This window comes from Dipodomys spectabilis, unplaced genomic scaffold, assembly GCF_019054845.1.
Source record: "Dipodomys spectabilis isolate Male_0828 unplaced genomic scaffold, ASM1905484v1 ptg000228l, whole genome shotgun sequence".
NCBI lineage: Eukaryota > Metazoa > Chordata > Mammalia > Rodentia > Heteromyidae > Dipodomys > Dipodomys spectabilis.
Genome location: NW_024870905.1, coordinates 5,628,172 through 5,637,874, shown reverse-complemented (window position 1 = coordinate 5,637,874; position 9,703 = coordinate 5,628,172). Strand labels below are relative to the sequence as shown.

The 9,703-nt window shown below is 32.8% G+C and overlaps 1 pseudogene; it reads left to right on the top strand.

Moving 5' to 3' along the window:
• Positions 1-7,147: 7,147 nt before the first annotated feature.
• LOC122123437 lies at positions 7,148-7,247 on the top strand (annotated as a pseudogene).
• The last annotated feature ends 2,456 nt before the right edge of the window (positions 7,248-9,703 follow it).

The window sequence follows — 9,703 nt, the reverse complement described above, 5'->3', positions numbered from 1 at the left end:
GAATACACAGTTGGAAGTTTGGGCTAATTTTGTCATTATGTTTTGAAAAGTCAACATTCCTATTGAAATGTAACTCGTATATAATCTTCAGTTGTGTTTTAAAAGCTCTCTTCATTACAGAACATTCCCAGATTCCAAATGGCTCATGATTCCCACCCAAAATTTGAAAAAGTAAGTAAGCATCATTCTGTTGGATTCCAAAGAAATGACGAAGGATTACAAAATCTTAAGCCTAGAGAAATAGCAAAGTTCATCAAATGCAGGACTTTGTAGATCTTGCTAAATTAGAATTTAGAGTTAAAATAAATATTTTAGTTTTGTTTGTAATTTAATATTTTATAGGATGCTACAAAATTTTTTTTAAGTAGAGGGTTTAATTGACAAATTCACTAATGTTTCTGGCATTCTATTTGCCTAGAATATGCTTTCAAGAGAGTTATAATTAGATCTTAGTTAATAGATAATTCCAACAGTTCATGTATAAGATGATAATGTAAATAATCTAGACAGAGTTGCCAACAAATCAATATTAATTTATAAATATAGAAAAAAATTGCAATTTTTGAGGGTTTTCTATGACATTGTATGAAGAGAATAATTGTGTGACATCTTCTTACTTCTACCTATAGGTAACACAGGAAGCAAGTTCCTTAATTACCTGCCTCTGTATACAATGAGAAAAATGCTACATTTGGGATTTGTTTTTGTTTTATTGGTTTGTCCTAGGGCTTGATATCTGGGCCTGTAAACTGTCTCTGAGCCTGTTTATAATCAAGGATCGTGCGCTACCACTTCAATCTCAGTGCCACTTGTGTCTGACTTTTTCTGAGTTTATTGGAGATTTCAACCATAATCTTCTGACCTTAGCATCCTGAATATCTGTGATAGTTTAAAAAGTATAAAAATGAATAACATTTGCAAGTGTTCTGATCTCAAGAATCTCACTAGGGGAAAAATGATGCAACTCAGTTTATTGTAGTATTCTTTCCAGAACAAGGAGTGCATCACATTATCAGAGGTGTAGCATTTTTCACAATAGAGATAAGCTATTCATGATGTGAATTAAGGGAATTTTAAGGTGCACTTTACAAGTTGGAAACTATTGGACTAGGATGACTTTATAGCATAAATCTTGGGATTGATGGTCATAGAAATAATAGCTTACTTTGATAAAAATTTGCTTTCTCTTGAAGAATTAATTACAGATGCTTCATAATTTTTTCCTCTACGAGAATGTGGCTATTTTTCTGCTGACTTCTCAATTTGTAACACTCCATTGGAAACTGCATCTATTGCAAAATTACATAACATGCAAACAGATACTGTTTTGAATATCTCAGGTATGGAATGTTCAGAATTTGAAAATGAGTATTTATTAGTCATAGGAATTTTGAGGAACATATATATTCTGTCCTCTTAACAACTTATTTACTTTTAAAAGTTATGGGTTTCCATAGAATTAAACTGTTTTCGGTTTTATTATGAGAAACTACTATATTTATTCTTTTTTCAAAATATTGGCAAGTTTATTGTGAAAATATTGTCTAGTTGGATAACATTCAAGTTGATGACTCTCTGATAAAGAGGAGTAATCCATTCAAATTAGATGCCAAATAGTATTGATTTTTAAAAAGTTGCTACATAAAATAAAGAATAATATTTACTTTAACAATACAGTGAAATTATATTTTATGCAGCTTATTTTTTAATTTAGTTTTATTGTCAAATTGATGTACAATGGGGTTCCAGTAATTGTAAGGTAGTGAATACATAACATTTCAAACTTGTTACCCCCTCTTTCATTTTTCTCACAGTTTTCTTTCACCTCAATACTCCTCACAAGTTGTAATGTACATTTCCAACATATTGTCTTGTGAGTAATGCTATTGCATTGTCTTCCCCTTTGTCCTTTTTCTCGCCATTTTGTTGTTCCTCTTCCCTTCCCTAATTAAGGTAAATGTATACACAGGCTACCAAAATCAAATAGAGCCAAGGACAAACCATAGGGGTAAAAACCCAAAGAAAATAGAAATCACATAGTACATTAAAAACAACTGCAAAAAAAATCTCTGTTTCCATATCTTGGAGTTCATTTTGCTCAGCATCAGCTTATATCTTCATATAGACACATAAAGCCACTGGAAAATAATAGGTGCCTGGACACTATATCATGTGAACAACATGTTAGAGTTTTTGATGGTAAAGGTTGAATTAGGATTGGGGAAAACGTGATTTTGATAAAGGGATTTCAAAAGAGTTAAAAAATTATGACAGGCATATTTTAATGGTTCAAACTTTTTAACAACTTAGCCTATTAAGAAAATTGCCTGGGAAAATAGGCTTTCATGCAAATACAGCTATGGAGACTTAGTTGAGAGGGAGAAATGTGGGTAAAGTTAGCTCATTTTCACAATAAACAAACAAACTTCAGAAACCTTACTGTAAATCCTGTAGGTTCCCTTGAGAATTGTCCTTACCCAGGAAATATACTCTCACTGGGTGAAATTCAAAATTCTTAAAAAAACCTAAGACATCAAAATTTGTGAATTGAACTTTAATTACCAAAATTATTCTTTGAAAAAGATAATTTGGGTCAAAATATTTAGGCAGAAAGTGCCCTCCAAAATGAAAGAAGGTATTGGGTTCACGCTTTTCTGTTTGTAACACTTTCCCCAATGTCTTTGCACGTGAAGCACTCAAACATAGAAAAAAAATCTGATTGGATACTCCAATGATTACACATTTCTAAGCAGTTCACAAAAAATAATATCCTTATCAACATGAGGTAGTGAAGACTTCTCATTACATAAGCCAAAAAGTTTGGGATCAGAAAAGAATTGAGAAAATTGAAAGGGTAAGCAAACAATGTTCTTACAAGCCCTATCTAAGCATATTGACTTCAGCATTGGAGGGGGGCCAGAAATTTTGATATAGATTTTCTTAATATTTTTGCTACCTAAAGTGATTTTACAGAGCCTATATGGCTCACTACAATGCAGAATAGATTGAATGAAGACAGGAAAATAAATTCTATGTTCAAATGAGGCAACTTCAAAGAGTTTTAAAAGAGAAACCATGAAGATATAGAGGGGCGGGGTGAGGAGGATATCTTATAGACTTTCAGCTTCACTGGACTTGAGGCCAAGAAGCTGTGCTTAATTGGAAATCAGGCAAGAGCTAAGAGGAGGACATAGATTTAGGACTTACAAGCATTGTCTTTTGTAACAGACACTGTCACCCAAGGTATGGATGATTTAACTCTATTCTTTTCCATACATCTTGCTGAGCAAATGCAAGACCAAGAGAAAAATAATCTATTGAAATATTTTTGCAAAGTATAACTTCACTGATCCTGATATGGTATCTAGGGAGAGTCCTAAGAGAGAACATAAAAGTGGAATATACTTTGGTTTCCTCTAAGCATCTTGTTAGCAAAATATATCTTTGAGGTTAGAAGTGATTGAACCAAAAAGTAGTGGAGTACTTATTTTTGTGACACTTTAGACACAAGAAGGCTTTCAAGGTAAAAGAAAAAAGTATAGCTAAATATTTGTGATCACAACTTCTTGGACTGGTTTTGTGGAGACAAAGTTTTACATTAGAGTTTGTCCTCATTAACATAGATGTTGGTTTTTCGTGGCAACCAAATGCAACGGTGAAGTTTAATGGACTCTCTTAGACAAGTAAACAGCATGGTAGAAAAAATGGCAAATAATATTTAGTAAATTAGTTTGGTTAATTACTTTGCCAGAACAAAGAATGAAAGATATAATTCAAAATCACTTGACTTAAAAGTCTGACGAAAGAGTAGTGAAGAGAGATGTAAGAAAACATAGAGGACTTTTCTGTCTCCAGTGGAGTAATGGGTTCTTGATCTTGTTTCTTTCATTCTATCTTCACAAGCTATCAAGGGTGGCTGAGGACTGGATTATCCATTGCAGACAAAGAGAACTCACAGAAGAAAATATTTGCAGCAGATGTAGGTGATTCTTAACCTTAGACAATCTATTTAAATCTGTTCAAAATTCTCTGCTACCCAAAACTGCCCTCTTTGAACAGCTTTGTTTGCTTTTCCCAACACTACCCTTCATTGACTATTTAAAATTTTGAGAGGTCACATTCATCCTCTCTAGAGATTGCTGTTTGGTTGTGATTTTTGTGTGTTTTTGTATTTTGTTGTGTTTTCTAACTAAATTACAAAAGGTTTTGCAAGTGTATTACAAAAAATATGTCCATCTAATTGTCCAATGCTCCTTGATCAGAGTGACTCCTTCTATCATTCTCAACCAACCCCTTCTCCAAGATTTATTTCAGATTTACCACTTCCTTTATCACATGTGTACATTGAGTATTCTAGCTGTACGTGCCCCTTGTTCCATTTTTCATTCATTCTATGCCTTTACTATTATTCCTCTCTGGTTTCAACTTCCTGATAGTCATTCTGTTAAACTGTCTGTTAATATTTTGAAAGGTTTATATACATTCCACGGAGTTTCAATCCTGCATATACTTGAACTGATGTCAGCTTATATTTCCATAATTCATTCATCTGCAATAACAATTTGCAAGACTGGAGATGTGAAGCACCTAGACATGATTTTATTCTCATCCATTTGGAAGATTAATCTTTAGTCAACAAGAAAGTTTAAATATGGCTTAGAATATATTCCTAACTACAAAATTTTATAAATGGCTTTGTAAAAAGGTTTGTGATTATTTTATTTTACATGGGATAATATTTTCTACTACCTATAAGTTTTGGAAAAAGAAGAAAACCACGATTTACTACTATAGAGGAATATGGTAGAAACAGAAGACAGATTTTATGTTTGTCACATCTCTGATGAGTACCCATATTCATGACTTTAAGTCATATTTCTTACTATGTTAGATAGATAGGGAAAACATAAAACAACATATGATAAGGCATCTATTTGTGACTTTTCAAAATGTACCTTATTAAGTGATGAAACTTACTTTATTAGCTGGTTTTTGGGTTTGTATTATGGGAGGTTGTTCTATTTGACACATTTCTGGAAGGCACCTACTGAACAACACAAATGGTGGGTGGTACTATTTCTACACTTTAATGAATGGTTGAACCTGCTTGGCATTAGTGCTGGATAAATAAATCAAGTCTACTGTAATTTGCACCCTAAACTTGAAAAATTTGTAATGTCACTATCGTCTACTTGTCAAATGTTATTTTGGTGAATGTGATTTTTAAAAGATTATTTCAAAAGGAATCTGTTTTCAGGAGATTAAATGTAGGTTGTCATTTGTTTGTGAATGATAACATTTTTATACAACAGAACCAAGTTTTACTGAAGTACCAGTATTTTGAAGCATTAACGATATTCTCAATTAATGTTTTTGTGAATTATATTTGACCTGAAGTCAAGTTTTCCTAGCCTTGGTAGACTAATTATGGATCTATCGTTCTAGGAACTAATTTTTTGGTCTACTTATGCTGGACAAAAATCTTTCAGTAATCATCAGAAGAGGGGTATTAAAAATAATTTTGTGACATTTGTGATCTTGGTCACACATATGGGCTGGTCATTTGTTTGGAAGTTTGAATTACTGTACTTTCAGATTTTGTGATCTCATCTTTCATTTTAAGTTGCACTGCATTTCACAATTGCAAACTGCTAATTCCGGTGTCATAAGGAATTGAGATGGATTTTCAATTACTTTCTGTTGACATGTTTCATGAGTCTAGGTGAGAAATCTTGCCCTTGTTATCTGATGAAGCAGATAACTGGGACCTGGGATCCTAGGACCCATGGGTCCTGCAGAAGAGTAATATATTTTAGATATCATATCATAAAATTTGGGTATAATCAGTAGGAAGGCTTCCGAAATTGGAGAAAAATATTTTGGAATCAGTGAGTTAAAACAATAAACAGAGCAGCAGAGTAAAGTCCCTTATAGATTAGAGGAAAACAACAATTTGTTTTTACAATGTGAATTCAGAAGACCAAGAACACTTAGAAGGTATCAAAAGTTTATACCAAAGACATTGCATTGATAATTTTTATATTCAAATGTACATTCTAAACCTTATTATTTATATTCCAATCTATTTATTGTAATAAATATCTATTTATTTGTCAAATTACCAATTAATTCTAGTAAGTTTCACTGTGTGAAATAAAATATTAGCACGTATAAAGATAAAATATGTAACTATATATAATATAAGAAAAAGGCACCTGTTTTTCAATGTACTGTTGTGGTTAGGGTATCAAAGGCAACTGTGTTTTAAAGTATTATTCCATTATTTCTACCTCAGTGTTGGTAGAGTTGGACCTAAAGCTTTACCATTTGTAGATTTACAGCCTAGAGGCAAGAGGAAACAATGTGATAAACATTACCAATTTAAGGCCTAATATCAAGGAGAAACATATAGACTTCTCTTGTAACTATGAAAATATTGGGTGAAAGAAAGGCAGTAGTGTAAATTCCTGCCTGGTTGGATGGTAGACTGGCCAGGACATTAGGTAATCATGCATGTCAAAACTTTTTTACCTTCTTGGCTTTAGCTACTTTTGAAATATTAGGTATAAGAAACAATTATATTTTGATAAAATACCTTCTAGTCTAAACGATTCTGTCTTAATTGTTCATCTCTCTATGATCCTTTATAACTAAGATTAGTTTTGTTCCAGTAAGACAATCTATGCTGTCAGGGTAAGATATTCTGGTTGGTCTGTTGCTTCATGGAAGAAGAGTAAAGGGTCAGGTAGACATTTGTGCCAGTAAGACCTCATTTAGGAATTTTAAGCTGCAGAAGTTTAGAAGGAGCTCTTAAGCAAGGCTTGCTTTGAATCCATTAGCTCCACAAAGCTAACTCAGTTGATAAATAAGTACTTGAAAAGCTATCACCTTTGGATCTAGCTATAAAGGCTTCAAAGTATGATCAAATTTAAAATGAAAAAGACTTAAAATAGTCATTGACAAAAAAATTGCAAATGTGAGCAATCGACCAAACAATATGTTTTTTCCAATATACACAGAATTTTAGAGAAGTAAGATCAATAGCATTTTTAGGAACAATAAGGTTTCCTGGTTACAAAAAGTCAACTAAGGATATATGCCTTTACAAAGATTGCATCATTAACTACTTAACTTTACAGGATACTACATGCTTCAGCAGCACATTTACCCAAATTACAACAATATAGAGATTATCATGGCACTTGCACAAGGATGATATGAAAATTTGTGAAGTATTCCATATTTTTCATTCTTCAGATGTAAGAAATGAAAAAGTTATTAAAAAATTGATTACAAAAATACAAGTCATTATGTCAAAAATGAACTTTACAACTTTGGTGCGGGGAGGAGGGTAGTGAGGAGAATTGAGTGGGGGGGGGGGGCAGAGGGAGGATGGGAAGGGATGGGAAGGGGAAACAAAGGAGGAGGCTACAATGCTTGATAAGAAATTTACTCATTATCTTGCCCATGTAATTGTAACCCCTCTGTACAGTATTTTCACAATAAAAAACTAAAAAAATACAAATGTAACAACACATATAATTCATTGAACTGAAAGTTAGTTAGACATCAGTGTATTAAATCCTCACCTTAGAAAGGCCTTTATATAGCATAATCTTTACAAAACTTTTGAAAGTAGATAACATTGCCATTTTATCCCAAAGAAGTAAAATACTATAAGGACTTAGGTAAAAAAGGAATCTTAAACTTTTTCTATATGGAATGCTATCTGAAATAACACATTTATTAATGAACCTATATATTATAAAACAATGTAGAATTCAAAGTATTATATCTAGGAGAGAAAGAAATAGATTATGGACATTATACAAATAAAATACAGATTATTTTAAAATATACTTTTTTCAGACAAGCATCAGAAATATTTTCAGTTTCTGTACTACTCATTTCAACAGATAAGTTAAAATGATTTCTGATTTAAAAAATCACAAACTCTGCAGAAATCATTATAGATGTATACAAACAATTCTTGAATACAATTTGACATCAAAGTCAGGCAATTCACTTGAAGAATACCATTGAATCGATGAATTTTTAAAGTAAGATATGGCCGTTGCTCTGTATTGTGAAAATATTTTGTACAGACACAAAGATGGATTGGCATTTTTGAAAATTAAGAAACTTAACCAAACCATTATGACTTAGGAGAACAATTTTTACAGCCTTCCATAACTTCAATGAGGTAGTGATACGTATTTATTCTTTTGGCAATATTAAATGCAGTTTCTTTCAAGTTGTGCTTCAGACCTTGTTTGATATAATGCTTCAATAGAAGGAGATCCAGCACATCTTTGCTATTTCTATTCCAAGCAGCAAGATGCAAGGGGGTTAAGAGAACTTTAGTTTGGGCATTGGTATCTACATAGTGATGAACTAAGAAAGAAGCCACTCTTGTATTATTCAACATATAAGCACTGAGCAGGGGTGTCCAGCCATTCACAGTAATTTCATGAATATCTGCCTTGAGCCACCAACTCATGTAGGATTCCTGATGAAGAGAGGTATACTCATCATCATCCCTAGTATTCACATGAGTGGCCTTTTTGGAAAGTAGTCTCTGCACTGTAGTAAGCTGATTACATTCAGCAGCCCACAGAAAAATTTGCTTGAATACGTCTCCACTTTTTTTTGCAAATGATACCATTCCTCACTTTTTTATCTTGTTCCTTGTCTTCATCAGAGTTGCCTAACCAGAGACACTGAGTACCAGTGGGAATCAGGTACTCATGTATTCCCCAATAGTTCACGTTGGTTGAACTGCTCAGAAAAATCCAGTGAATTTTCTACATCTGTTATTTCACCATGATTTTTTTCTCTTTTTCCATTTTTACTATTCGAAATTATTCTAACTGGAGAGTAGGGAATTGATAGAGAGCAGAGGAAATGTTTTCCTCCATATTGAAAGGTACAGACTGAAAATGAGGACCAGTGGTGTCTTCATGTGCAGCTTATTCTAGGAATGAGAAAATATGAAATAATGCCTTCTATGTAAATGATTTGGGGAATGGCAGAGCAGAAAGTGAAATGATGCAACCAAAAATATAAAAGCAAGATAAATTAGGATAATTATGGAGCAGTCATATTATCTATGAGAACCATGAAAGGGAGAGAGGAAGAGAGAGACAGATGTGCAATGACCTAGCTAGCCACAAAATCCAGGCCTCGGATCAATTTATAGAGAAAACAATTTTATTTTTTAAAAGAGATGGAAATAGAATTTATGTATTTACTTGAAATTAGTAAATACACTTTTAATAGCCTACATAAAGAGACATAGCTTTGACCAAATTACAGACAAGGATCTAAATCCCTGATAATTCTAGTAACAGATCTGACTGAAATCAGTTGAATATCACTATTCCTGTAGAGTGAAGGAATAGGTCCAGGCTAGGAAAGCAGCTAGAGAAGGCAGACCGATTGTATCTGGGACAAAACTTTGTGGAAAATGGTATCAAGGATTAATTACTAGTGATCCACTTGCACTGGAAGTGTGAATCTGAACTATTGCTTGCTGATTATGAACTATTGCTTTAATCATTATATGTTCCAAGAAGAAAAGGTGAGATTTAATTGATAGCAAAGGATTAGTAATACACTTTGACTTCTCATTAAGGACCTTCAACCATCAAATCACATGAAGTCAATAGACAGGCCTACTTTTTTAGATGAAAACAGGTGTCTT